The sequence below is a fragment of the Oreochromis niloticus genome, linkage group LG12 (genome assembly GCF_001858045.2).
Source record: "Oreochromis niloticus isolate F11D_XX linkage group LG12, O_niloticus_UMD_NMBU, whole genome shotgun sequence".
In the NCBI taxonomy this organism is placed as follows: Eukaryota; Metazoa; Chordata; class Actinopteri; order Cichliformes; family Cichlidae; genus Oreochromis; species Oreochromis niloticus.
Window position 1 is genome coordinate 15,988,812 of NC_031977.2, and position 15,972 is coordinate 16,004,783.

At 40.6% G+C, this 15,972-nt stretch overlaps 2 long non-coding RNA genes across 29 annotated transcripts in view; both read left to right on the forward strand.

Moving 5' to 3' along the window:
* Positions 1-6,504, forward strand: part of LOC106096594 (myocyte-specific enhancer factor 2C) — a 69,242-nt gene extending 62,738 nt beyond the window's left edge. For 12 of the 28 annotated variants that reach the window (XR_003213333.1, XR_003213346.1, XR_003213347.1 and 9 more), the window contains 5 exons: positions 114-286; positions 863-886; positions 1,816-1,945; positions 2,264-2,399; positions 2,696-6,504. This is a non-coding gene — a long non-coding RNA (myocyte-specific enhancer factor 2C). The remainder of the gene's footprint in view (positions 1-113; positions 287-862; positions 887-1,815; positions 1,946-2,263; positions 2,400-2,695) is intronic. The other 16 variants (XR_003213352.1, XR_003213359.1, XR_003213336.1 and 13 more) reach the window with 3 other exon arrangements.
* A 6,220-nt stretch (positions 6,505-12,724) lies between these two features.
* LOC112841723 (uncharacterized) overlaps positions 12,725-15,972 on the forward strand; it is a 34,320-nt gene continuing 31,072 nt past the window's right edge. Inside the window, exon 1 of the long non-coding RNA XR_003213360.1 lies at positions 12,725-13,068. This is a non-coding gene — a long non-coding RNA (uncharacterized LOC112841723). The remainder of the gene's footprint in view (positions 13,069-15,972) is intronic.

Genomic DNA, 15,972 nt, shown 5'->3' on the forward strand with positions numbered 1-15,972 from the left:
TTAAACTTTTGACACAGGTTTAATAACATGTAAGTGCGCCTTCCTAGAAATACCAAAGGAGAACACTGGTGTATTAAATGTTTCTCTGCCTTTTTCCCCGTGCTCTCTCTTAGGAAATGGATATGGGAACCACCGCAACTCTCCTGGTCTGCTGGTTTCTCCAGGTGGCATGAACAAGAACATGCAGACTAAGTCTCCCCCACCCATGAACCTGGGCATGAACAACCGCAAGCCTGACCTACGTGTGCTCATCCCCCCTGGTGCCAAGAACAACATGCCGTCCATTGTGAGTAGCGGTTGCATCCCTCTCTCAACCTGCTTCCTTTCCTCATCCACTTTCCCTCCTGCATATCCTGCTACCTTTCTAGGGGTTGGGGGGGTATCCTGTCAGGTTTGGCTGTTATTGTTTATTTCCTTTCATGTCCTCTCTGCTGCTTTCATCCTATCATATCAGACTTGGGTTGATGAGGTTATGCTTGTGATAAGTGTGACTTAAGGTACACGTTTCTCTGATTAGTCTTGGCAGCTTGTTAAACCGAAGCCTTTCTTTAAAATGTACTTTTGGCCCAAGGCTGATATTCTGGCAGTTACAGTGTATCACTTCTGCTGTGTCTGTTTGCGTATGTTGAAGCTTCTTCCAAAGGTCCCCCTTATTTCTTTTTTTCCCCTCCTATAAATGAGTGTGTTACGTTAGTAGAGTTACAACAGCTGTTAGCATCCTCTTTTCACATTAGCTCTGCTTCCGTTGGCTCAATTCCAATGCAGCTCCATTCCTAGATCCACACCTAACCACCACCACTTGTGTGTGCTCACCTACACTCACTAATTTGAATGTATTACCCTCCCCTTTCAATGCCATCAGTCTGAGGATGTCGATCTGCTATTGGTAAGTCAGACTGCAACTCAAAATCAGAGATTAAAAACAAAAGAAAAAAAAAACAAACCCTGAAACAGTCGAAACATTCTGAAGCTGTCGAGTTTTCCAGTAAAATAAAAAATACCTCTAAGAAGCATAATGGGCCTTTTAGATCCTAGAGCGATGCAGTCCCCTGATACTAACCTCTTAATTTGAATCCAGTTTTGCTTTGACTAAAGGGCTTATTACTGCAAGACTGTTTTTTTTCTAAGAAAACCCATCCTGACTGCAGAGAAACTTTCACCTTTTTTGTTGCTGACTCTGCTGAAGGCCTCAGTGTCGCCTCGTGCGATGTTTTTTGAGGGCACATGGTGCCATCCAGTGGTGTGCCAGAGTAAAAGCAACCTGGCCTTTTTATTTTTGTGTGTGTGCGTGTGTGTGTGTGTGTGTGTGTATCCTTTCCTCCCTTTCTTCCTCATATTTTTTCACCTGCATGGAGAATTGTGTGTTGCACATGTGCAACTCACAGGACCGCTCAGTGTAGAAATGAAAGGCAACAAAAGAGTACACTTTCATGTTACATCAAACCTCCATGATTTTCTGACAAACCCTCCCCTCTGCCTCACTAAAGTGCCTTTCCTTTGCCTTTGCTACCCTGCGTTGCCGTGGAAACCGGCGGTGTTACTATAGCGACAGTAGGCCCTTGGAAAAAGGGTGGTAAATGATAGGGTTGGCAGGGTTCAGCCTTGCCGCGTGTCAAGTGATTAATTTCTCCAGAAGTTGGCATCACATTCATTCTTTCAGCATCTGTTGAGTGAAAGAAAGAAATGAAAGAAAGAAAAAAAAACTTTGTCGGTTTATTACTTTTTTTGTTTGTTTTGTCTGGAAGTAGATTTTATGTTCTCAAGCCTCTCCCATCTTTCCCTTTTTTCTCTCTGTCTTCTCTTCCTCTGCCACAGAACCAGAGAATAAACAACTCTCAGTCTGCTCAGTCACTGGCCACCCCAGTGGTATCAGTAGCAACTCCTACTCTACCAGGACAAGGCATGGGCGGTTATCCATCTGCCATTTCTACTTCTTATGGTACCGGTACGTTGCCCAGTGTGTCTGTAAACATTGAGTTATTTTGTGCAGTTTGTATAATTTTGCATGACACGCAAAATGACCCATCAAATCCAAATTTATTTTAAAACTCTATATTGTGTATACCAAGCTTTTCTTTTCTGTGTGCAAATGGGTGTTATACAGCAATCCAACAGCAGAGGGTGATATTGTCCCACCCAGTGACTTGAACACGTTCATGTCACAGCAGCATTTACCAGAGCTCCAACTTTGTCTTTTTTTTCACTTCACTGAACAACTATAATGTGAATCTTCCTCTTCTTTTTCGTATGTGTTTGCACACAGAGTACTCCCTGAATAGCACAGACCTGTCCTCCCTGTCTGGCTTCAACAGTGGCAGCTCTCTACACCTTGGTTCAATGAGTGGGTGGCAACAGCAACACCTTCAGAACATGCAGCATTCAGCGCTGGGCCAGCTAGGGTGAGTGCACAGAGCTTACTCTGAGGTGTTGTTGGGAAGTGCATGAAGTAACACATGAATTACTCCCAGAGATTTTTTATTTTTTGAAATGCCACACTCATAAATCTACTTTACTGTTCTCAATCTTCACTTGCAAGATCGAACACAAGTGACACCTCACTTTTTTTTTTCACGAGTGTGTATGTATGCATGCCGGCATGTGTGTATGTTTGCGTGTGACAAGCTGACTTTTAAAATCACTTTGTTTCTTGCTCTGTAACTCTGTAACCCCTTTGCGTTTCCTTTCCTTCCAACAGAAATTGTTCTAGCTCTCACTTATGTCAGGGTTCAAATCTGTCCCTGCCCTCTGCTCAAAGCCTCCACATCAAGTCCGAACCTGTTTCTCCTCCTAGAGATCGCACCAGCAGCACACCGGGGGGCTACGGTGGCGGGGTGCCACCTCCCCAGAACCCCTCGTCCCGCCAGGACTCGGGACGCTCCCCTGTTGATAGCCTGAGCAGTTGTAGCAGCTCCCATGAGGGCAGCGACCGCGATGAGCACAGGAATGAGTTCCACTCACCTCTGGGACTGGCCCGGCCCGCCCTGGATGAGCGTGAGAGCCCCTCCATCAAACGGGTACGCCTGTCAGAAGGATGGGCGACATGATTGCACTGTCCACACCTCTGCAGTGCCCCAAGTTGCCCCGAGCTCCCGACAATGCAGCATTACGATGCCCCACAGTCAGCTCCCTCCTCTTCCTCCTCGCACTCGATCTCATGAGTCACTCACCGCCCAACCCCATGGCCTCTCTCCTTTTTTCTCTTTATTGCAGAAGGAAAGCAAAGGGACAACCCTTTCCAAAAATCTGTTTGTAATTTCTTTTCCTTATTTTTTGTTCCTTGTTTTGATTTTGCTGAGTGTGCGTGTGTGTGCGTGTTATACATATTGACATTATATAAAGCAGTTGGGTGTTGTAATGGGGGCTTGGGAGGGTAGTTGTTGTTTGGGATGGGATCTGGGGGTATATTTGTTGGGGAACTATGCATAAATTGTATTGTGGAAAAAAAAAAGAATCATGTATGCATATATCTTTACACGTGCAACACGTGTGTACAGATGTGCATATCAACAAATACAAAAAAAAAAGGTCAGGTACTCTGTTTCATAAAACGTACTTACAATTTGCCCCAGTGCTATATCAGTGAATAGAGACAAAAAAACAAAACAAAAAAAACAACAAAAAAAACAAGATGAGCGTGATTGTGTCCAGTGAAAAACACCTTAGCACTTGAGTTGGACAAACAATACATGTGTACAGTATCAGTTTCATTGCTATAGACCTTCTCTGCAGTTTTACCTTGCAAAAATGTGTGTTAACATTAGATGATGTCATGTTGCAGGTTCAACGTATTTATGTAAATAGCGGGTCAAGGGGGTAAAAGGGCCTGGGGTCAAAAGTCGCCAGACATTACAAGATTTATTTACTCACTAAATGAAAAAGCTATTATGCAACATTTGAAGGATTGTACAGGTAAACGAGAAAACCCGATGCTAGATGTGTGGAACCCTTGATCGTTTTCGTGCTCCCCTTAAAGAACGGAGTGAGGACCACTCTTTGATCTAAGAGCTATGTCGGCGTAATCAAGAAAATCTCTGGATCTAGTATTAACTATTCAGTATTGATAAACAAAAAAAAGAGAAAAAAACAATTGTACAATACACTTGCTTATATTTTCATATGAAAGGAATAAAATGCAAAGCATTTTTGTGGCTTTTTGTAGTTTCTATAAGCCAGAATGTGTTTTTTGATAGCTTTGCCAATAAGAGATGGATAGTTCACCCAGAGGGGAAATGACAGGGCTTCAAGCCCCCAAGCCATGAAAAACAGACTGAGATCCAATGCTTTGCTGAACTGTTTAATCTTTGTAGAGGTTTGTTTTTAAACGTGTATTTCTTATTATATATAATAATGGTAATATTAAGAATCTTTTAAAAAAAATCTGTGAAATTAACATGCTTGTGTATAGCTTTCTAATATATAAATATATATAATAATGATTTTTTGTTGGTTTCTTAGTGAAGTTTCTATGTGCTGTTGCACATGTTGTCTGGTTTGTTTCATTTTAACTCTGAACAGGGCTGTTTGGGCGGGGTGTTTAGACTAACCTTAAAAACCAGCTGGAAAGCATTGCCAGGGTTGAAGCCTGAATGCTGAAAAACCTAATTTCTAGTGGAAAATGTCACGAGGCTGAATCTGGAGACGACACAGAAATAAATGTTGACACGTAACGTACACGATTGTCACACTGATGAGGAAATATGACAGAGCCGCAGTCTCCGGATGCATTTTTATGCATCCCGATATTTCGTTAGGAGTCCAAATTATTATAATTTAATAGTCACAGTCATAAAACATAGATTTGACCTCATCGATTTTGAATACCACCTTCAATTTTCAACCCAGTCTACCTTGTGTTCGAGATGCCGCTCAGACGCAAACTGTAAAATCTTCCTTTGAATCGCATTAACGTAATGCGATTTATGCATCGTGATTAAGTACTCTTGTTTTCAAACCTAATTTAATTCTGTGTCGCTCCAGTCTCGAAAACAGGGTTCCACATCCTTTACCACACTGTCGCAGACAGTTCAGCGTAAGACACAAAACAGAACAAACTGATCATGCTGGTATGGGAGAAGCACAATTGTTTATTCTTGATGAATAGCTTTGATTTTCTCTTTTTTAAACAATGAAACTAGCCACATATCTCTCCGCCTCCCACACCCGTATCTGCTGTCACTTAAGTGTTATGATATTTCTATGTGCATATTTCATGCAGGTTCACTAGGTTGTTACTGTATACAGTCTGTGTAGTCAAATGGGGCAGAGCCTCTATAACAGTGTTTTTCTTCTTCTTCTTTTTTTTAAACTTCAATAGAAAAAAAAAGGTTGGGAAAAAAATAAACATGATGTTTCAGGCAGCGTAAGTGTGGAGAAACCAAAGCCAGTGGCATTTCTGTGTTGTAAAGTCAGCTTTTATTTTCACATTCATTTATGGGTTTTTTTTTTCTTTTGCAAGCATTGAAACAAGATAATAAAAGATTCTGCTTAAATTCACAACTGTTTTCACATTTCACTTTCAGTTAGTTATTGTAGCTTTAGCCATCAAACTGCATTGTCCATAGGAATCGTATTAATTTACCTGTTTTCTTGTTCATTTGTCTCCCTGTGCAGCGTATCGAAAAAGGTTACATGGGAAAAAAAAACAAAAAGAAAAGGAAAAACGCATTTTCTATTTACAATTTGTTACTTAACTCGGAATCATTCAGGCCCGTGTGAAAGCACTACTTGTTTTTCACTTCATCAATCAACATTACACACTGCTTGCTCGCTGAAGAAAATAATGCCAACATGTCCTGACAGTTAATTAGAGTGCTATAGTTTTGACAGTATTTTTAACCAAAGACATGGAGAAAGCTTGTCTTTATATCTTTGATGTTGTTTTTTCTTCTTCTTCTTTCTACGTTTGTTCAATTTGAAGCCAATTTTTTTCTTCATCTGTTGATCAGTTGTTCTTTGTCATTACTATATCAGACTAAATGTTGGTACCTCAAAATTGACCCAAGCAGTACCTCAGCTGATTTTTTGATAAGTCACTTAACGTGCAAAGGGGAGACCATTCACCTGTACAGCCATGTGTAATAACAATTGCTTAAGGTCCCAACATTCACATGCTACGGGATTCTTTGTTGCTCCTCTGTGTTTGTGGTTTATTTAAGTTGTACTCAAAAGCTGAAATTAAAAAAAAAAAAAGAGTAATATGTTAAAATACTTAAAAAGTCAGTCTGTAGTATCAATGTAGCTTGTATAAACCTGATGATGGGGGGGACGTTTGTAACTAAGGTTTTTTGGAATGCAGGAGCGGCTTTCAGCGGCATAAGCTGGCCTTTGTCGCCACTTGAGACTAAGATGGTATTAAATTAAAATCACATCTCTGTAACTCAAGGGACTTGATTCAGCTGTATGTAGTGAAAACGTATGGGGATGAAATAAAAGTCTCCTCTGCAGGAGGGAAAGGCTATTTGTATTTTGCAGAGATTTCAGTAAAGTTACTGGCTTTCTTAGTTATCCTGATGTGACTTGGTGTGATTTCATTGTGTTTGACTTGTTTCTACATGCATCCCATACAGCGATTGCTTTCATACCATGCAGACTCAAAAAACATATCAACACAAAGGGATTCCATGAGGAAATGAAGAAGGGACATGGTGCCATAGCAACTTCACTTGCAGATAATTTGACATCCACATTTTTTTCAATAGATACATCTTTATATTTATAATGAAAAATAAATAATAATTGTAAAAAAAGCAGCAACAACAACATTTATTTAATATTTTAAACAGTTTTTTAACAGTTGGCCTCACAATTACAGTGGCATCGTCTTTCTGAGTAGTAAATTAAACTACATTTGAAGATGAGAGCACATAGATCCTAAACAATCACAGTCGTATGTTCCCACACGACAAGAAACAAGGTAAAGGTTTAGGCCTACTCCTGTCCTACTCGCTTTTTCTTCAATTAAAAAAAAAGTGAAAAAAAAAACAACAACTCAGAAGTGTGAATCAAAGAAAGAGTGGACAGCTTATTCTATAGAATCCATGACAGTCTTTATTTTTTTCAGCTTTTCTTATAACAGTTATTTCGCAGTGACTGACCCCCCAAAATATAGCTTAACTTTGTTGTAACAATTATTGGTTTGATGACTGCGTATTTCTGCAGGCAGCACAGGTCCGTATAGCTTACCTGAAAGAATCACTTTTTTCGAATGGAAATGTAATAACATTAGTGAATACACATATAAACAGGCACACATATACAGAAAAAACACACGAATTACAGTTTTACAAAAATAAAAAATAAATCCATCGCGAGATTTCGAACATTTTGTAATCCCAAAGAAATCCTTTTTATAGCGTTTTTCTTTTCAGTGTTTCTTCTATATTAATCTCTCTCTATTTTTATATATAATATATGTTTACCGTCTATATTTTCTAAAGGCCCCATTTCTATCTTTTCTTGTTAGTCTTAAGTCATTGTTCCTTGAAGTGAATATTAACAGGAAGTTATCGCTTCTTAACGTTAGCGTTATTTATTTATTTACTTAGCACATGCAGAAAAATTGTGAATCGATATGAATAAATATATTTTCCAGGAAGAGAAACGTTGCAGTGGGTTGCTGTGACCATAGGCCTACCTGTAGGATGGTTTCAGAATTATCGAGGAACTAATTGCATTTAGATTTCGTTTGCTTTTCTACCGTTTTTCCTCCCTATTCGGTTTGTAGTCTACGATTTGACCGTCGTTTTTTTTTTCGCTGAGAAATGTGCATTTTTTCCTTTAATAGGTAACAAGAAATGATACAAAAACTTGTCACACGTCATCTATTAATTGCACGTCTTTAAAGGTGGCAAATCGAAGAAACAGATTCAACACGTTTTGGATATTGTTTTATTTCACAAGTAATTGCTACATCAGCAACATGTCTACATGCATCGCTTTAAATACGCTTTAAACAAATTATTCACAATCTAAAAGTGAGCAACTTACTCTTTTAAAATTCTATATAACAATCAGGCTGCTCCGATATGTTGTACTGACTGCTTCACTTGTGCAGACTGGAGCAGGAGTCTGCAGATGCTGGCAAGTAACAGATTTAATGTTTACAGCATCTTTATTGACACTGTTTCCTGAACTGTCTAAATTTTCACATTTTCTTTCGCAATTACATTAATACCAGACACACTGAAGTGATTTTGAAGAGTTTTCTACCAGTAACGTGTGAATGAAGGTTTGTAAGGTCACTGCAGACCAAACATAATGAATTATCTATCAAAAATAATATACTGCGACAACAGTTTTCACAGTTTTTCAAAGGCCAGCCTTATGCAACAAACCTGAATCTGCAAACGGGCTGCCACTTTTTTGATAAAAACTATAGAAAAGGGAAAAAACGATTTGTAAAAAAATCAGCGCTTTCAGGGTGAATAAATTAAAATAAATCAATCAAAATCAAGACAGCACGTGTACATTTACATGGTGGGGAAAAACAATATCTAAAATACATTCTTAGCTTAAAGCTCAGTTAGGGCTTCAGATGCTGCTTTTGTAACATTAAAAGTGAAAGAGTTCTGAGGGCATGTGAGTTTCCAGCATCAGGCTTATTTTAAGATCGTAAATGTACATTAAATTGCACGCATGACGTTGGATTGCGCAAGTTCAGTGTGGCGTTGGTAGGAACAGGTACTCGTACACCCGTGTAGGCTGCCCACTCGTTCACCGTGAGTACTCAAACTAGAAATCACCACTAGATGTCACCGTTTAGCTGTTTAGTCGATGCCCCCACAACCTGGATCTTCCTCACCGTCTTTCTCCAAAAGAAGCTGTAGACCAGACCCTGAATGGTCCCGTGTACTCCACCAGCTGCTTCATCCATTTTTCTTTGAGGTAAGTGTAAATACATAATACACTATTTATTATCATTTAATTCTAACAATTACTGCTTAATATCCGATTGTGAAAACAATGATAATGTGGAATGTGTTGCAAAGAAAAGAAAAACCCAACAACTGTGACATAATAATGATAATGATAATAATAATAATAACAATAATAATAATAATACATTTTTTCTTGTTACTATAAGAGACAAAAGTTTTTATTTTTACACACAGCTGCAAGAGAGACCTCACACTTTTACAGTTTCAGGTATTCAGTGTAAAAATAGCTTGGCTGGTTCTTTACCTTGGAGGTGTTTCATTACGCCAGCTTCTGAATACCGTTTTCATGTGCCAGACAAAGCGCCCCGGGTCCTCTTACAAACTGCATCGTAGGCTGATGTCTACCCTGGCCTCAAATTGGAAAATAGGCAATATTTTTATTTTATTTTATTTTATATTTATTTATTTATTTTTGTCTTATCGAAGATCAGTTAATGCCATCTGATCCAAACTGGTTTCGCTTATTGTTTTGCTCCCCTTTAAACGATGATTAAATTCAGTATGTTGAGAACCGAATCACTGCTTCATCTCTCAATAATATATATATTTTTTTAATTCCTAAAAACGACATGCCTTTCGATTTTCTGTGCCCCTATTTGAAATCACATTGTCTCATTTGCTGGGAATCTGTTGTCCTGATAAGACCCGAGATAAAGGCTGTATTATCCACGCAAACAAGTGATTTTACCATGAGGAACAGTGGGAATCCACCATGAAGGTGTCTCTTCTATATACAATTCAAATGAGGATGACGGAACAGCGAATTGATCTCCTCCCCAACTCCGATTACAGAACTGGAAAGTGAAAATGTAAGTTCGTGCCCAGAAACGTAGTGGTCTCCCAATTAAAACGTATAACATCATAAGCTCTTTCTTTTGCTTTGTCGAATTGCGCAGATCCATTTCTTTTTTTTTTTCTTTTTCCTTTTTGGTTACATTAAAAGGATAACAAGTAAAATAATAAAAGGTTACATTTGTTTATAAAAAGAGAAAGCCTCCTTTCAGACCCTTTACTATAAAAACCTTTCTTCACATCGTCATCATTAAATCACAACATAACTATTACCGCAAGAATCGTTCATTTTGTTCAGGCTATAGCACCAGAATGAACACTAAACATTCTTAAAATTGACCACTAATCAATATGCTCAGTTATTTATCATTTCCAAAGATAAAGGCCTACGCGTTACATTTTGGTTTTTGGTTATGGTGATGAATACGTGTGTGATGCAACAAAGGATGATGAATGGACCCCCAAATATTCTAATATTTTTTATAGCAAGTAATGTTAGGCTGCTTTCTAGTTAGAAGCCACACATAGGTGGGGTAACGGACTCTTGTGGCTTTGAATATCTTTACGTGAGCCAGCCTGACCACTGGTGTTGAGTCACGAGCAATTTAAGAATAAGGTTCAATGACAAGGGGAGTAGCCATAGGGGCTGCATCTGCTGTGGCTGCTAGAAGAAAGTTTGACCTCCCGGAAAACGTCCTAGCAACTTGATCGAAAAGTGACCTATAACCAAACACAAATTAACAGCAGCAGCAGCAACAGCAGCGCTGGATTATGATAACTTGGAGGTAAGTGGTCAGATTTTTCATTTAAGACCCGTGCGGAAACACAAGGAATCAGAAAAAGAGGGAGAGAGAGGAGAAAAAAGGTGAAAACTGCGATGTTTTAACGCATTTCTACTTGGTTTCATATAAACATGTGATCACGTTTGTGGATATTTTTCTCCAAGAGCACTTGCATTCGCGCTCTCGTCCCTGGCATCATCTCTGTGCGCGTGCACGGACACTAAGGAGACAGGCTGAGCAATTGCAACCTAAATGTCAGCGCTGCGTCACTGTTTTTTTTTTTTTTTTTCACAAATGGGACAGCAGACTTTTTAGTTATTACTTTTCGACACTGTCATTTTCTTGCTCTGAGACAGTCGTATCAGTATCACCTCTAAGCTATTACCTATGCTGAGTGCCCATTGTTTGCCCACCAGAGAGCTCTTTGTTCATGCATGCTGCATTTACGTATTCAAAAGACATCGCCGATTTACATTAAGATCCAGTGTTTTATTTAATTCTTAAGCACACAGTGTCATCACTATCTTCGCTGTTGGTTTAATATAAGCCAGCATTAGTCAAATAATTTGATTACTGCATTTGAAAAATAAAAGGAAATCATCGCTACGAGGGTGCACAGGAGCTCTGCACAGATCTAAGCGGTCAAAACATGAGGAAATGCGTCGCAATAAACAGCAAGCAAGAAGTGTGTAATGCAAATATACCCTCTGAATATGCATCAATATTAAAAATAATACGCACACCAGAGCCAACGGCGTCGGAGAATTGAGAATGGCGGAGCGGGTCGTCTCATTACGCATGGGCGGTTTTCCACGCAGGAGCCACGGATCTCCTTCTCTTCATGTTTCCCTTTAATTCTGTCCTGCTCACATTAGGGAAGCTTCTTTGGAAGACAAAACAAAGCTATGTTGGCTTTCAATACGGCAAAGCACCAAGAACAGGCTGAGGGGAAATACTCCGACTGCGGCCGGGCGGACTATGTAGTAAGAGGGATTTGCATATTTTGATGCGCTAATTGCCTTGATGTATTTAAATATGGCTGCACGTAGCTGATATGCTTGTCTACGTCATTGAACGTGCCCTCGCTGTTAAACTAAAACGTGAATCCGGTTGAATCTAATGGATACGCCTGCAATTAGGCAAGGGATGGGGCTGGGGTAAGGGGGGTAAATGAGAGAGGATGCTTGGCGCCCCCAAACCTTTTTTTCTTTTTTTTTCTTTTTTCTTTTCTTTTTTTTTTTTTTTTTTTTTTTTTTGCATTTTCCGTGTTTCGGTCACATGATGATTTGCTAAAAGAAATGAAAAATAGGCTACGTGGAAACTGTGGCCGGTGGAAATAACAGAGCGGGAAGCCCGAGGCGCTTGCCTGGAAGAAATGGTGTTCTGGCAGGAGAAAAGCCTTTTAACTAGTTTTACTGGGAAATATCGAACAGTATAATATATTCACCCCCCCCCCCAAAAGAAGAAAAAAGTACGTCTTCACCAAGAGAATTATATAAAGACACAGGCTACTTGTAGGCTACTGACAAGTGGGTCACTTCATTCTAACTTTTTTTTTTTTGTGGTGTAAAAAAAAAAAATCTCTCATCTTTCTTTGCCTTTCACTCTCTCTCCAAGCTGTGTATACGTGCGTGCGTGCGTGTGTGTCCAATTTGGGAGGGGTGGTGTGTGTGTTATGAGATTAGCCTACCTCTTATTAGGCTACTGGGACCAAGGTGGATTTATAAGTCTTAGTATGGGCCTGTGCTGTACACCGAGATTGAATCAAAAGATTCTGAGTGAAGTTTAAAAGTGTGTTTCTCCCCTTTCTTTTCATTATTGACCCCATTCTAGACTTAGTTTGGGAATTGCATGTAGCAAATCATTTCCCCTCTGTCTGGAAACCGGTAAATGCGTTCCGTTTGTCAAAGCGTGTTAGCGAAGCGCCTGCAGCAAATTCATTACCACCCAACTGCGAGGCTCACTTCGCAACCTGGTCAGGCAAGAGGAGGGAGTTGTCCACGCCAAACCGCGAACAATGCTGCCTTAGTTCGTGCGTGCAACAAAAGAACCGAGGGAACTTGTTTGAATTTCAGAGCACGTCCTCTGCTCACACAGAAGGATGGACTTTACACCCCCCACCCCAGAACCCCTCCTCCTCATCATCATCACCCCCTCCCTCCTCATCCGAACCCACCATCAACAGGGGGGAAAAAAACTTGCACACTCTGAGAAGCTCAACTGTGCATGCACTTTTTTTTTATTTGGTGCTTGTAGACGTTATGGGAAAGTTGTGTCTCTCCCTCTCCCCATCCCTCCCTCTTTCCCCTTCTCTTCGTCTGTCATGTGCGTGGGATGCTCATGCTTTGCACAGAGCAGCTGTAGCACGCCGAATACAGGCTAGAGTGTTAGCGGCAATTTTAAAGTCCCCCCCTCCCCTCCCTTCCGCCCCCCACCCACCAAATAATACGGCTGGGATATTTGAAGGGAACATACACCATATCACGGTACACTCGGACCCCGTTGTTCTTCACCAGGTTGGGACGGCTTCTGGTCTGATTGTGACTCGCCATTAGGAAGTAAGTGCAACTTGTGTGTCTGATTTAAAGATTTCCTTGTGCGCAAAAGTTGAATCTAGCATATCGTTTAAAAACGTGAGCTGCTGTTTTCTTAAAATTCGTCGCCGAATGATGTCTCGCAATTACGTTACACTTTCAGGAAAGAAATGTGAAGTTTGTGGCTTTTAACCTTTTTTGCACAGTTTGGAAATAAGACACTGATTGGCACCCTTTAGATGCATTCAGATCCTAAGTTAGGCTTTATTCTCACAAAGAATAGTTTAATGCTATTAACTTTAAGAGCGTCTTCACTCTTTCAATTCAGCCTTCTGCAATTAAGTCATCTTTAAAGATTTTCAGCAGTGTTACTAGAGTAAAAGATGCGTCAGAGATAATCTTCTTTCGTCCTCTTTGGTTATGAAAAACAGCCGAGCATAAAAAGAAGTACTGTCCAAAATTTGACATTATTATTACACCTACATAAGGCATACTTCAGCGGCAATGAATCCACCGTGTTTGGGTTTTGTTTGTGTGGACTGGATGCAGCGAGAGAAGTGTGATTTCGAGAGCGATGTGTTTGAAAAAGAAAGGAGAACAAGGACGGACTCATTTAGGAACAGAAACAGATCCAATCGCATATTTTTTTTAATGTTTGTTGAAGGACCTGAAATGTCTTGGTACAAAAGACAAAAAAAGACAAAAAAGTTTGACTACTTTGAATGAATAACGTCACCAAAATCGTCACACACCGTCTTAAAAACAAAGCGTTCGTTGTACAGTTTTACTTATGTAGGTGCTATTACGCACGAATGCGTCGTATGCTCGAATAAAGCTAATACTGCAAAGAGAACTGCGCCCTTCTGAAATTTTTGGCTTCTCGGCATTGTGTCTTGAACTTTCGCGGAAATGCAGCTTCTTGTAATTGCACAAGGATCAGCAGGTCTTACCTCTGAAAAACGGTGAGCTGTAATTAGAGCGTGGTCTCTGTGTGGAGGCCCATTCTGAACCCCTCTTTACCTTAATCAGGTGTCCTTTATAATGAAAACCGCAAATATGTGAAGTTGGTCACTCAACAGATCAACAGAAGGACAGGATGATTTTTGGATGTGGTGAAGCTTACGGTGCATTAAAAGAAATAAAGACATTAACAATGTGTGCGTAAGTTATATAATTTGGGGCATTTTCAATTGTGCGGAGATGGCATTTGGGCAAATTCGGATATATCACGTGGAATATGTTGTTTGGAAATGGACAGCTGAGATTTGCAAATATGAATTCACTAAATGTGAATTCACTAGATGTGAACGTTTGAAGGAGCAAAGTGTGTAGAGTAATCCCCCATTGAAATCCACAGGCCCTGTGACTCATATTTGCTCATTAAAACACCTCTGCTTTGCCCCTCCCATCCACGAAACGAGAGTACACTTGAGGGCCAGGTCTAAAACTGTAGCAAGTGAATGGAACACCTGAAGAAGAGGGGGGAAAAAGTTAATGTGCCATTGACAAATAACTGGATGTCAATTTATCACAGATATGCACGCATGAACCGAGTCAGCCAAGGTGTGAGGTTGACTTTTTAATTTTATTTTATTGTGAGCTGAGAGCCTTTCGCAGTCCGAACAGAATCAAAGTTCTGCACAGGATACAAGAAATGCACTCGATAACCTGCAGCTGCATGCTCCTGCGCATGATCCATCACATGTTCCATGTGCGTGTTATTGTTGACACACTTACAGAGCCCCTATATTTTTGACCTATTTGTGCCGAGCTATCAGTTAACTACTTACATTTCTACGGAAAAAGTGAGCGGGTTAACATCCTCGCGGAAAAGCGCTGAGGTCTCATTCCGCGGGAGGCGACACCGGCAGCCTACCTGAATGCCATTGTAGTCTGCCCATCTGATTGCGACGATGGCAAAAAGACAAAAACAACAACAACAACAACACACAAGCGGCTATTAAGGATTTCGACGCAAAGATCGAGCACGTGAGAGCAATTTGACTCCTGTTGTACAGATGTGTCTCGTGTGAGGAGCAGAGCAGTGAGCAAACGGGTACCGTGTTATTGCGAATAGAAAAATACAGCCTAGACAGGAAGACGCTGGCGCTCAAGCAGCGCAGCGATGCTCTCCTCACAAAGTTGTTTCGTTTTTATTGTTTAACAGCTGCAATTTTTGCTCGCGTCTCCCAGTAAAAGCAGTAGAATCGCTCTCATTCTGTGTAAAAAAAAACATATGGTTTCCTCTGCCATCCATTTTCATCCGTGTGAGAGAGAGGGTGTGCAGACTGCTCGCTGCAAGGCGGACTTACTCCAACGCGCTCTGTGTAATGGATGAAGATTGAGCATTGATATGAGGCTGCATTTGCGATTTTTTTTATGACATCACCGGAGTTACTTTGTCGTGGTCCGAGGCCTTTGACCTCACTGGGGTTGGTCCATATTTTGGCCACCCCCAGCCCCCTGTCCTTTGGGGATGGCCCTTATCCCCCACCCCCCCACCCCTTTTCACACTGATCGACCATGCAGCCTGCAGAACGGACCCTTTGGCTCAGAGTCATCGCTTTTTATCTTTCCTTAAGTACACGTTGGATGCGAGCGGACAACTTGACACTCTGGCCAAAAAAAGAAAGAAAAAAAAAAACAAGCTCCTGTCTTCATAATCCGAAACATTTGCGTCGTAATTCCCTCTGCTGTTATTGCACTTTCCACAGGAAACAGGATTTCCCACCTTCTCTGCCGCGTTTCTTCTCCACTGGCCTCGCAGGATATCTATTGCCACTGCCACAACGACTTAATAGAGGCGAAAGAGCCTTTTGTGGGATTGAAGCTATTTGCATTGCAAATGATGGCCCCCGTGCAAGGATGACTACACCTTACCGCGATTTTGAAGGCCCTCTTCAGCTCAGTAATACTGGTTAATGTCAA